Here is a 14059-nt window from a genome sequence, read left to right as displayed (position 1 = left end):
CGTCCCACCAACCTCCAAGGGGCCTCTCAGAGAGGCCGGGCCAGGCACGTGCCTGGGTATGCCAGGGCAGGGAAAATGGCCTTGGGGTAGATGAGAATCAACTGCCCAACTAATGACTTGATTCCCTATTTCCTACTGAGTGTTATCCAAAGTGTACCGTTTCTATCAGTGTTTTTCTCCACTGGCTGTTTGAATAGCAGCTGAATCACTGAGGAGTTGCAGAGCATTTTCTGCACAGGATGGAGGAGAAGCCTTTTGCCATGGAAGCGTCACTACCAGAGTTTGCACCAGCACTATCCTCCAATTGTTTGCTTTGTCATATTTCCCCTAGAAATCATACAATCCCAGAACCGCTCGCATCTCCTTCCACTCATCCTTAGGTCATTACGTTGTGAAAGTATTTAAAACGCATGAATGAAGAAAATGTAAGCTCCTGCTTTCCACCAAAGAGGAAATCATGAGTCGGTTGCTTCTGCAGACAAAGCAAAGTCCCGAGGATGCATGAAAGAAGCTCATTTTGCCAAGCAGCAGGGAGCGGGGTTAGACGTGGTACAGTGGGGAGGAGGGGAGATGTGTTCATGGGGAATTCTTGCAACTCAGACAAAAATAGCGACTTCTATTATTTACCTACCTAAGCCGGAAACCTGCTTGCATTTCAGGCATTTATTGTAATTCCTTGCATAGCTGGGGATGATAAGCCCTGTTAACCAGTCATTGCATGCTGACTGAAAATGATAGTTAACGTTCATCATCTACCCAAATAACTTTCTTCTTTAACCCCTTCAAACCTGCTGGCCGGGAGGGTTTTTTTGCAGCTAATACTGCTGCCGGTCAGCCTCACCTCAAATCTCTGTCTTCATAAAATTCACTTTAGTGGAAGTCTTTGATCGCAGCCTAATCTATATGGGAGCCTTCTCAGAGCAGTTCACACGTCTGAGATACAGTGACGGTTATGGCTCAGATTTCAAAGGAATCAAAGGGAGCCATTTGGCCGACTTCCACTGAATGTCACTGAAATTTGGATGCATAATTCCTATGTGTTCCTGGAGTGGGCTGGGTACTGTGGCTTGAGCATATTAATGATCTTGAGCCATAGTCCAGTGCAGTTGGTGGAATTCTTTTCTTTGTGCCCTGTTTTGTATTATCCGGGTCCAAAAGCTTGGGAGGAGAAAGAGCTTCACTCAGTAGAGAACATATGGGAAAGCAGTAAGGCTGAGCAAGAAAGTGCCCACTGAAGGGTTGGCTCTAGGTGAGGGGAGTGTACTTCTCCTAGCCATGTTTGCACGTGTGCCCGTGTCTCTCTCTACAGGCTTCCTGTCTCCTGCAGCCCTCATGGCTTTGCTGTGTGCAGGAGCACTTCCGTGGTACTGGGCACCGTGTCCCATGTGGGCTGGCCTCAGCTGTGCCCATGGACTTGGTACAATGTGCTGAGCTCTGATCCTGAGGTCACCATTGAAACACCTGATGGAACTGTTCGCTAATCTTAAGGGAAATTGGCATGGGGGAACAGAGAAGGAGCTCGTTGTTGGGCTCCTGCTCAAAGCTGTTTACGATGAGGTGGGTGCATCGCATGCCTTCCAGCAGGATGTCGTGCAGGGGATTTGGCAGCCACAAAGTAACAAGGTGCATATGGATGTTTGGTACCAAAGTTATATAAATGCTCCTTGCGCAAGCCCAGCAGCTGATTTGACAAGACGTGGGGAGAGACGCATCTTTTTCCAGGGGCGGGATTGAGCCCTACCTGCAGTGTCTTCCCAGCCATGATATAATAACAATACTTAGCAGGCATGTAGCTCTTAAGATCATCAAAGTGATGTACAAGCAGTAACTAATTAATCCTCACAACAGCCCTGTGAGGCAAGTATTACTATCCCCATTTCACAGATGGGATGATGTGACTTGGGAAGGTCGAGTGACTTGTCCAGAGCTAAGGAGTCTGCAATAGAGCTCATTAACTCCTGGCTCACTGCCACTGCTCGCTCTACATGCCCAGCCTATTACTGTATTTTATTATGCAAATCCCGATGGAAATTAGAAGCCCAAAGCAACCCACAGATCTAACCATGTTGCCTTAGATCTAAATGCTAGATACGTTTTGTTGGAGATCAGAATTGGGTTTAGGATGGCAATGGAAAAAAACAGAGTGACTCTCGTGTCTGAAAGTCTCCAAGAAAAGCAGAGATCATGAAGATGTTTGCTGGTGACCGTCCAGCTCTAGTGTTGTTTGCACAGCCTCTTCCGATGCTGCCAAACAGCACCAAGCCAGACAGGTTGCCACTGAGATCGGTAAAATGGCAGAGAGAAGTTTGACCTCCGTTCCTGCAGGTGTATTTCAAGCAGTGCCTGGAGGTTGAGCTGCAGAGCCCCTGGAAGACTCCACAGCCACCAGGTTAAAGCTGGCTGCAGAAGCAACATGAGGAAGCCAGCTAGCTGCATGGAACTGGGGTCTAATTCAGGCATAAAGCTTTTTTTCAGAATTGGCACGCTTTGCTCAAAAGCTGATGTTGTCCATGCAAACTGGCACTATTTTGATGATTCAGAAAATAAGCCAAGCCCTGTTTGGCTTGCACAACCACAACTCTTCCGGAAATTGCTGGGGATTTTGCATGTGCAAGGAAAGGAAAAGACATCCAGCATGTTAAGTTGGACTGGGACTGCTTTTTGGCTCCACGCTTCACGAACTGACAAGTGCACTGCTCGATTTCAGGAGGGTGTCATCAGGCCACCGAAAGTTATTTACACTAAGTCACCCTCCAGGAACTGGGTCACAACTTTTTCTTTCATGAGACTTGGCAGCAATCTCCAGGTTTACTAGAAGCTGAAGAGAGGATGCCTATGTGCAACGCCAAAACCAACTGAGATGTAAGGGGAACTGGGCCCCGTGCCACTGCTCGGTGCGTGGCAAGTCGGGCTGCAAAGGCGATGGGACGGGACTTTGGTGCTCTGCAGCTCTGAGCGGTTGCTGCTGGTCGCAGTGCACACCACGAACAGGTGTAAATGACTGCCCAGAGGCGAGGCAGGGCAGAATCAGGGCCAGATCTTCAGCTGGTGTCAATCAGTGCCTCAGCTTCAATGGGGCTGCATCAATTTGCCTTAGGAAAGGGTGTAATGTGGGAAACGGAGATAAGGGAACTCATGTTCTAGCACCCTATATCCTATATAATTGCTTAAATAAGAGCACAGCCCAAAATGGGTTTGCCGGATGCTGGGGTGGTGCAGAATCAATCCCGAGTTTTCATGGCAGGTTTATGCACCTGACTGCAGAGAGCATGTGGCAGGATGGGGCAGCTTGGATGCATCAGTTGGACAGGTGTGGAGCACAGACCGCAGCACGGAGCCCAGCTTGGGGCTTTCTCTGGGCACTAGGCCGTGCTCGGGCCGGGCCTCTGTATTCGTGCTGCTCCTGTGACCCATGGGAGCTGGAGTGAAGCCAGCACAGGTCTGTCAGCTGGAGCCACAATCATACCTTTGTCTTGCTGGGCAGATGAATAGATAGATAACAGCGAGTTAATGGATGGCAGCCCCTTCCCCCCACAAACGTCATCCTATCACTCACCTCCTCCCCCAGCAGAAACGAGGCCTCGAGGACAGAGAAAGAGCGCAAAGATTAAAACTAACCCGTTGCTTTGGAACTCCTCAGTGAAAGGGGCCGATAAGAGGAGGCTGAGATTGGGAATCAGATTTCAGGGGTAACAAATGAATAACCAGAAAACGGAAGGATGCCGAAAGGGTTATCAGAAGAGAGTGAGATGGTGAGCACATCTCAACAGCTTCTCTATGGGGAAGAAAAAGAAAAAAAAAAGAAAGAGGAAGAAGAGGAAAGATATTTCTCTAGTAGCAGCCACGGACACAAAGAGCCGTTCAGACCACTTTGCACCAACCAAGACCTGGAAAGATGGAAGAGCGTCTCCAAGCTCTGGTGGATGCTTGTTAGCTGTTAGTCATCCCTGTTTCCATGCTGGCAGGTTCCCGGGAGCTGTAAGCCCCTCTGTTCTGTGTTCTTGCCGGGAAGCAATCAGCACTGGAAAGACTTGGGGAGCAGACAGAGCTCATGCAATAGGCTCTGGCTCAGACTGGGCAATGCGGTTTCAGTTTAGGAGCTCTCAGGAACCTCCGTAAAAGCAGCCTGAATGTAAAAACCTGTGTTCCTACAGCACAGGAGCACTGGGAGGACTGTCCCCTGCTCTAGAGAGCAGTGAGATGTAAATTCCCCTTCCAAGTGCTGCATTTCACCCCACTGGAGATCACAGGGGGTTGTTTAGTTTGGAGGAGAAAAGCAGACAGCAATGGCAAGGTCACAGAGTTACTCCAGCAAGTGCACAGTTAGTGGGTTTCAACCCGTTGTCTGAGTGATTTGGGCAAAGCTATGAAAAACGGGCAAGGAGGGTCCTGGGGCCGTGTCCCTCCTGCCTGGCCTGGTTTTGGTTCTGCCTTCAAAAACAAATGTGAGCCTGAGGAAAGGGAGGAGGAGTTGTTGGCCTTTGAGATGTTGTTTTCCCGTTCCCTGTGGGTGAGCCTGTCTACTTACTCACTCGGGCACGTAGTAGTTAATACAATTTCCTTGATAATAATAGTTTGGGGGCTCCAAAGAGCCAGCAGGGGGGAGCTAGGTCAACCAGTTGCAAAGGTAAACATCAACAGCTCTTTGGGTGGCTTCAGCTATCCCACAGCAGCCTTGGCCATGGGGCTGCAGACCCCCCTTCCAGCTGCTCTCTGGAGTGCAGAGCTCCATGTGAGCGATATCGGAATGGCAGTCAGCCCTAATGGGTATCCTTTAACTGCCATCTGAGAGGTGGACAGGCTGCGCTTACGGTGCTTTCCTTCTTTTGACATACTGAGTCTCCTGGTTTTTGAGCATCTCTGGGCAGGTCCTGAGGCTGGTGGGCACCATGGCAAGGACAGAGGTCCATACCTAGTCCTGGATTTCCAGACTTGGGGGTTAAAAGTCCCACTGGGTACCATGAGTCTTGGGGAAGCCTTGGAAAGGTAGAAAGTTTTCCTGGCAGCTACTCTAAGAACTATTTTTAGGCCTGGCTTACATGAAAAATTGCATTGATAGAATTTTTTGGTTAGGGAATACTTGTTTTTTTTTACCCAATGGTTGCAGCTGGATGTACACATGAATGCAGTTGGTTTGGTGTCTAAGTGACCTGTGCTGTTTGGCTTTTCTTTCTAGCGAGGGCCTGAGAGCATTCACTCTTCTGATATATACTCCAGGATGCACCTTTGTATGTAGATGAGACATGAACAGAAGAGACCTCATTGCAGCACCGTAAGAGTTGAGCAGGAAGATAATTACAGTCTTGCTTTATATTGTTCCTGTACTGTGCTGCTAAAGATATTTCCCATCTCCTCTTATTCTGAGTCCTACAGGATTCAAGGCTATATGGCAAGATGTTGTGGGATAGCTCATCTTCACCTCCTTGACCGCAGAGGAGCAGAGGAAGACCTGTGCTTGCAGATTGTGGCTGTGTGTGAAGCTAGGGATACCATCAAGTTTTCATTTCCATAGTCAGTTTTCTAGAACCAGGGAAGGGCCCGACCCTAAGGCTGAGTTCTTAAAGCAGGAGATGTTTCAGGTTACTTAAAATCAGAATCTGGACTTTATACCAAATCTTGTAAGTGATATTTACACTTAGTATAAGTCAGACCTGAACAGTGAGATCATAACTCTTGACTGTGTTGTGCAAGCATCTTTCCTTCACAGAACACAAACACCATGTGTCTGCACCTCAGGCAGAGCTCAGCTGGGTCAGCATGCTTTTGTTGGGATCTGTGAGTTTGCTGGCTGCGTGGAAATGCCAGCTGAGACTGGTGGATAAACCAGACCTTGCCTCAGCATCAGGGGAACTGCATGTCTGGAAGTCCCAAATGAAGAGATCAATTCCTCCAACACCTTTTTAGGTGAGATATCCAACTAGGGAGATGTTGGGTAGAAAACCAGGCACGCAACAGCTTTTCTTATGCTGTGTGTTATTCCTCCCCAGTAGTTCTTGACAGGCTCTGTGAAATGAGTTCATAAAGCCTTTCCCTGAGGTAAGAGGGAATTCCTGCAGTGCAGAGAAACAGAAAGCTGTGCAGGAGCCCAGCATGTTGTGCACAGGCGTTTTGTGCCTGACTGCATAGTAACAGAAACGTTCGAGGAATAGGAAAAAAACATTCTCTAGGGCTTCATCCCATTGTCCAGCAAAGATGCCATCAGAGATCTCACAACTGAACAATCCTTATGATCACACATTTCGATTTTCTGTGATTCCTCAGGGAGATAAGAAGAAATGATACAGGGAGATAACGAGGTAATAACAGACATCCCATGAAGTAACTGGTAAGGCTGCCATAGTTATTTTCTTCCCCTCTCTGTGGTACCGGGTCACAAAACCTTTTGTTGTACGTGTGTAGAAGAGCCAGCATGTTCAAACCTGTTAGCACTGCCATGACATTAGTAGTAGCATTACTACTATTAACACCGCTACTACTACTAATATGTTAATGAGTCACATCATTAATAGATTAAGAATGAATTATGTACTGAGGTAAGGCATGTTACACTTTGATTTCAGGCAGAGGTCATTTGGAAATGTCATGCGTGTCTTACTGTAGGGATATATTTCCCTGCTTAGGAACTCCAGTGCTGGGGAAATGTTTGGCATGGCTTCTGTTTTCCTAGAAGTTTTCCACAGAATTGCAGTTTGTTAAATGGTGCTGCTTATTTTGCTCATGTTTTCATTAATGAAATAAGGAAGGACCCAATTCAGTATTTTTGGAGGCCAGGAAATTTCTCTTTAGCTTTGAAAGGATCGATGAAGAACACAAAAAAGCACAGGGCTAGCCCTCAAACATGCTTTATTAGGTAGCTGGTAAGCGACAGCAGAGAACGTTTCTTTCCAACTCCTGCAATTTCAGAGAGTGTTCCCTGAGAAGCTCCCTTAGCCTGGTAGTAGCCGTGGTCTACCTGCTGTGGCATGGACAGTGCTTCCGCGGTGTGTCATGCGATGCAGTATTCCTCCGTGTCAAAGGAGCAGGATTTGATTTATATGTGTAGATCTGAAATGTGATGCTGCGATTTAATTTGGGGGGGAAATGTGTTCCCTTCCAGGGGAAATTCTTGCTTAAGAAAGAAAGGAAGGGGGTGGGGGAAGAAAAAAAAAAAGAGTGAGAATCACAGAGGTTACGATAGTATTATGTTACCAATTGGATAAACTGACAGAACAGCCTACTGTGAACTCGGAGAGTTTAATTTTGTACATTTTGGCAACTTCTTAAAGCAGAAAATGAGAGCACTACTGTCAACGGGGCTTTTGATATGTCTTGGTGTTTATTCTAGAGATGAAAGTGCATTCTGAATTAGGGTGGAAGGCAGCAGGCCAGGTTCTGACTTTGGAGACAAGAGGTGATAAACGCTGCAGATTTACCCCCCATAGCAGCGGGTAGGAAATGGTTCTCCTGTTGCACAAGATGTTGCAAGATTTCAAGTTTTTTCCATTCTGCCTGAAAGGCACAGGATCCATAAAGGTTTTGTTTTTTTCTTATTACCGCAGTAAACCAGTAGATAGCCAAGTCACTCACTTGGCGTATGGGAGACCCAGCATCATGTTCCTGCTCTTTCTGGCTCAGTGTTCTGGCCTCTGGGCTGCTGAACTGGTCTCACTGTTACCAGCAAATATTTTATTACTTACATCCAATCTGAAATGACTCCGACAGGAAAGCAACATCCAAGAGCGGCCTCTTGCCTAGGGGTTAAGATATCCCTCTTGGGTTTAGCAGATCCAAGTTCAGCTCCCTGATCTGTATCAGGCCTTGAAACGTAGGGCTTCTGGACTCCAGCAGAATGCCGAAACCATTGGCTGCTCTGAGTGGCCAATGTTTATGTGTGTTTTGACCAGAAGTCTCCTGGACCAGAGAAACCTTTTCCCAGTAGAAGTTCTGCTGAAGCCAATAAGTATAAACAACCAAAAAACATTGGGAGGGGCAAGGTGACAGACTATCAGAAGCAGCTCTCTGAACGAGGATGGGCTCAGACTTTTCTTTTGCCAGCAATTCAGTTCAGTTTCTGTGCCGTTGTGTCATTTTGCTAAGATTTAATGGAAACAGCTATAAATTGTGGTTATGGTTAGCCAGCAAGAAAGGTATCTGTCAGGCAAGTTCTGCCACCCTTACTCATGTGCAGTATTTCATTTCACAGGTTGTCTTGGCTATTTTGCTGGACCATCCCTGTAAGGCTGCTCTGCCCTGCTCCTCTCTGCCTCCAGCAGTGCTATTAAGGGAAGGAGGGAGCTGTGAATTCCTGCAGTCTCTGGTAAGGTACAACTTCCTTCCTAGCTCGCGACTAATGAGAAAGGCTTCACCTCTTCTCCAAACCTTCTTGCCTGTTTATTTATAGAGGCTAGTATCCAGACAGTATGGGTTATGCTTCAAACCAGACTTGGACCTAGGATGGAGGTTGGTCCAGCTCAGCTACATAGTAGAGTTTTTGTTGGGTGGAGGCATCTTAGTGTCCTGCCTGGGACGTAATATCTTGCCTCTAAATAAATGGTCTGCCCTGCAGGATAAGGTGATTCTCAGCATGAGTGAGGCTGGTGGAACTGGGCTTACAAAAATATCTGAGCGGGGGAAGAAAATAACTACTGTTTTCCAAGAAGATGCATTTTTCTATTTTAATTTTCGTAAGGCCGTGATAAAATAAATGTTGTCTATGATGTAAAGCTGAAGGGTTGACCAGAACTTCCTTTGTGGTCAAGCTCTTTTTTTATTGATTGATTTTAAGTCCTCTAAATTTGTCAGGCTCACAAGTGCAGCGGTGACTTCAGTTATAAGAGAATGTTTGTGTCCTTAAGGAAAAATACTGCACCCCTTCCTCCCCCTTGCCCTTCTCAACCTTGCAAAGAAACCTACGCTTGGCCAGAATATTTTTTTCACCCTCAGTGGAAAATGTAAATTAAATATTCAGGGGAAAAAAAAAAAAAAGCAATTTAAATCCCCAGGCTCCTAAATCCAAGGAATTCTTAATGGGCTCAAAATACACAGTGGCATTTTGGTGGGTTTTTGGTTTTTTTTATTTTATTTTTTTTGTAAAAGCTTAACTCTTTAGAAGAACTATATTTAAAAAAAACCACTTTTCTGTTGATAAAAAGAGGCACATTTTTAAGAATTTCTATGTGAGCTGTCCTGCAGTTGGGCTGGAAAAGCAAAACCATAGGTACATGGCTGCGTTTTTCTCTGCTAATCTTTTCTTCCTGAGCCAGAAATGATTTTGGTTCGGCTTTTCAGTCATTCTCCACACCAGGACAGACATCAGGGTTTGATCTGGGATTTTTTGAGTGGTCGAGTGCAGTCCTGTCGCACTGTATGGGTACGGCTGCTCCTGTCAGCCTGAGGGGTCTGGTGTCGGGATCTCTCTGCACTTTTGGAGTATCTCTCTGCTTTTTCAGTGGAGTAAACTTCCTCCTCTTATTGCTCCCCACTGCTGTACCGCTTTGCTGCTGACTCAGGTTTGTTCTGCACCGAGCAAGCGTGTTGTATGCAGAAGTACAAAATATGAAATGGTCAGGTGAGATGACCAGATTATGGCAAGTCAGTGACCTGAACAGCAGAGCTCAGCTGAACTCCATGTGATGAGGCCGCAAAGCGTTCAGCCCTCAAACAAAATGTGATTACTCACCTAACTTCAGAATCCACGTGTACTTGCATAGCTAGCTTTTGAATATAGGAATACGTGGAATCTAGAGTTATGAAGTCCAGGTGAGAGAAAAACAACATGATGGACATGGAAGAGCTTTACAGATCAGTGCAAGCCTTAAATATCGTTTCTTTTATTTCTTGGACATACTGACTGCTTCTCTAGTGCATTCAGTACTCAGTGCTTCTCAGAGTTTTCTGTTAGGGGACTGATCCCTCCCCCATCTGACTGTGCCTCACTTCTGGCTGAAGATTTAGAGAAGCTGCCAATCTTTGCAAGACATTGTCAGTCTTTGCAGGAGTGGAGAAAGAGAAGATGGAGTCGGGTTTTGGTATCATTTGAGTTTATTTACGTCATATAGGATGAAGGCTTCTCTGCTTTGTTTTCCCTCAAGGAAAAGAGATACAGAGAAGTTGAAGGTGCTCTCGTGTATGATTGTACAGTCAGTCAGTGGCAGAATCAGCCATCTATGTTGCCTGTGGGTGTATCTCGTGGTGTTGGCTCAGTGTAACTGTTGTTGAGGTCAGTTCATTTCAGTGCCCTCTATTATGGGAGCTGAGGTTGCCCATTCCTCATCCACATCCCAGTTGGCAAGGGGCCCTTATGACGGCCAGCAGTACAGCTCCAGAATAAACTAGAAGTTTTAAAGGTAGTGTTCAGTGGCAGTAGGAAAAAGAGCAGAAGGGGAAGAGATTTCTTTCCACAGACCTTTGTTTTAAAGGGTGTTCTGGGATGCGAGTTAACCTTTCGTTGGGTCTCCTGCCAGCAGGTGGGAACCTTTCAAAGTTGTCCTTTTACTGAGAAGGGCTGAATCGTCCGCCCTAAAGCATCCCTTAATGCAATTAAAACCAGCACTACTGCTTCTCCAACACTGGGGCCTCCGATACTGGGAGGGGAAGCGGTGGCTCCTCTTTGAAGTCCCACCTACGTGAACATCAGTGGCAGGACTTCAAAGGGAAGCTGCTATTTCCTGTTGGAGCTCAGCCCTGGTGCTCAGCACTGCTAACAAAGCGGTCGGACTGGTTGCAAAGGAACTGATCCAGCAGAGCCCTTAAGCACATGCTGAAGTCCCTTGGGACTTAGCCACATGGTCTGCTGGATTGGGACTCAACTGAGCTGGAGACAGGACTGATGGCCAGGGTTACATCTCCCAGATCCACTTGTCAAGGTGAAGAGACGGGCTCAAGATCATTCACAGATGGATAGGTGCTGCAAAGCTTGGCTCCGTGGTCACAAACAATGATTTGTGGCACCTGTGCAGCAGCAGCAAGTGGGAAATACCATGAGAAATCAATGCTACTGAATCTAGCAAAGGTCCTGGCGACAGACAACCAGTTGTAGTAACTATTAGCAAATGCTTGTACATCATGAATTCATGCTACCTGAAATCAGCATCGTTGAGTTCACCTTTAAGAGGCTGGCCAGATGAGGATTCAGCCCAATAAACAGAGTTGTAAAGACAGGAGTCTATTTGCAAGCAGGTAAGAAACACTAAAGGCACGATCACTCAGCTTCTCCTTTTGATGAGTGGTACTTTACTTTAGAGTTACTTTGCTGTCTGAGGAGCTACTTGCAGGCTAACGGCAGAATTGGGATGTAATTTTCTAGCAAGCATTATTTAAGTAATTCACATAATTTGCACCAACTTCTGCCCTCATTTCTTGTCCTCAGGCTAGAGGTAGACCTTATGGTCATGATACACAACGGATGGCACAGCTGCCACCTCCATCCTTGTTCTGAGTATCACTTAACTACCTGTGCAGTAGCTGTGCTGCATGACAACTTCTCCCCCATCACAACCTGCATGAACCCCCACAGTTGCTTCATGTGTAGGAATTAAAAGGTGTCTGGGAGACATTTCATGCCAGCAATGTGGCTCTTTGTAACTGGAAAGGCTTGCAGAACAGATGTATCAGGCTTGAGTGCAGTGCTTTTTGTAGGCTTTGGAAATAAACAGGTCATGAATCCTAAGAAAGCCCAGTCATTTCCAGGTCTTGCTCCCAGAATTCCTCTCATGCTTGAGATACCACAGCTTGCCAAGCCCCATAATAGGCTGCAGTTTTCTTCTATGTTGCTATTCTCCTTACAGGTTTGGAGTCCCAGGGGGAACTCCTGCCTATTTGCTAATCCCCCATCCCAAGAAACTGTGGTGAGAGTAATGTCATTCCTCGAGATTGTCGTCTCAGACAAACTGGAAACGTCTTCATTTAGATGATGAAAATACCCAGCTGTTAGGACACTGGATTCAGATGTCACTGCAGACATATATGCCCAGCCATTCAGGTTCCCAGAGGAAATTTCTGACACACCTTTGCTGTGCAAATGAACACCGCGTAGTTAGTGCTGACCAAGGCAGCAAGATTTACTCAATTCCATGACACTTTAGTCTCTGCTCTGTGATTTTGTGTGGAGGTCTGGTTTGGAAGTACCCACACACAAAGCACAGACATGCTTTGCATGGGGCAGTTGTTGACAAACAGGCATGACTCATTGCTCATGCCTGAATGCTCTGCAAAGGGGTTTTGTTCCCAAAGGTGAGTGTGGTCACTTCACTTGGGAGTGAAGCTGGTGACCTCAGAGACTTGGGAAAGTGCAGACTCAGCTGTTCTGCACCTGGAGAATTCACACGAAGGATCTGAAGCAATTTCACAGGAAGGGAGTCTTGCATTGTCGCTGAAGCTTGGGGCTAGTGTGTGGGAAACTGTTCAGTGCTTGGCTCTAATGTATGTGTTATGGGTGGCCATGAGAAGTTCATTCACTCTATTTCTTTGATCTCCCACCTGTAAAAGCATGTGGTAACACACTGGCGCAGGCTGCCCAGGGAGGTGGTGGAGTCACCGTCCCTGGAGGCATTGAACAACCGTGGAGATGTGGCACTGAGCGGTATGGGGTAGTGGGCACGGTGGTGTTGGGTTGACAGTCAGACATGGTGATCTTAGAGACCTTTTCTAACCTTAGTGATTCTTTGATTCTGTAAAATGGATTAATAGCTTCTTACCCGTGTGGCTACTGGCCAGCAAGTTCTTCAGGTAAGGAGTCAATCTTGTATAGGTACCAGCTTTGCTCTTCAGCAGGATTCTCCTATAAAATGAATAAATATCAACAACTAATTGAGGGAGGATGGATTTTTGGAAGAATTTCTTCTAAAAGCTGCTTGGATTCAAAGAAGGTGCATTTTGTTAATCTTCATTTGTGTGGTTTCTACCCACGGGTTAATACTGAAAAGGTTTTATCCAATTCAGGGTATACAGGGTGCAAATATTTCTATTTGAATAATACTGGAGAATAAATTTAGAAATGTTTAAAGAGGGTATGAATACCTCAATCTGCTAGGTGGAAAAATTACTACTTCTTGTGGGTAACCCAACCTGTTTAAGTTGCTAAAAACATACCTGCCTTAAAAAAAAAAGAAAGAAAGAAAGAAAAAGAAATAGCTGAAAAGAGAGCTTTTTGAAAAAAACAACTCTCTCCAGATTTCTAGTTTAATATTTCAGTATGCAACAGTATTTTCATAACTGCAGCTTTTTTGGGCAGAGGTGGGGGAAATTAGAATATATTAAAGAACTCTGGAAACCACTTTCTATTTGTAAAACATGTTGCGTGTGTATCATAACACCTACAGTACTTGTAGCCCTGCCAGATTGTGCATTGACTGCCAGAATTTTCCTCGCTAAATGACATTATACTACTTTGTGGGTATCAAAAACAAATATTTTGAGGGGAGGGAGCATTCTCATCCACAAAACATTCGTCATGCTTGCAATATTCAGTAGTAGCGTTTTACTTGAAGGCTGCTGTGCTTTTCAGCTGCTTAACATAAGCCAAAGGATAGGTGTGATGAATGTTTGGTGCTTTCCATCTGTCCATTGGCATAATATTTTTTGCAGTCTAGCAGCCCCTAGGGTCTCTTAAGGATTTTAGGGCTTTGTGATGCTAGGCACTGTATGAAGACAGTGGAAGGCAGGAGTAGAGATAATAGAATCACAGAATCATAGAATTGTAGAACTGGTTGGGCTGGAAGGGACCTCAAAGCCCACCCAATTCCAACCCCCAGCCGTGGGCAGGGCTGCCCCCCAGCAGTTCAGGCTGCCCGGGGCCCATCCAGCCTGGCCTTGAGCCCCTCCAGGGATGGGGCACCACAGCTCTCATCACTGCAAGGAAGGAGAAAAAAGGTGTAGAGGCTGCTGAGGTCTCCTCAGTTCAGCCACTGGAACAGCCTCAAGTGGGCTCTTCCAGCTGCTTCTAAATTAAAGCTACCATAAGCTGGCTCTAGCTGACACCGAGAGCCATGCCCCAGCTGCGGCCTGCTGGAGCTGCTGCTGTGCCAAAGCTCGAGAGGAGCAGGGAGCTGAGAGCATTGCCCAATGCCTTTGGTACACTCAT

The 14059-nt window shown here is 46.3% G+C and overlaps 1 protein-coding gene across 5 annotated transcripts in view; it reads left to right on the top strand.

Annotated features, from left to right (window-relative positions):
• BMP2 (bone morphogenetic protein 2) overlaps positions 1-14059 on the top strand; it is a 243773-nt gene that overhangs the window by 207234 nt on the left and 22480 nt on the right. For all 5 annotated transcript variants that reach the window (XM_046938393.1, XM_046938397.1, XM_046938394.1 and 2 more), the window contains one exon: positions 8183-8296. The gene's annotated coding sequence lies outside the window, so the exon portion shown is untranslated. The remainder of the gene's footprint in view (positions 1-8182; positions 8297-14059) is intronic.

This window comes from Gallus gallus, chromosome 3, assembly GCF_016699485.2.
Source record: "Gallus gallus isolate bGalGal1 chromosome 3, bGalGal1.mat.broiler.GRCg7b, whole genome shotgun sequence".
NCBI lineage: Eukaryota > Metazoa > Chordata > Aves > Galliformes > Phasianidae > Gallus > Gallus gallus.
This window is presented reverse-complemented; position numbering and strand designations above follow the sequence as displayed.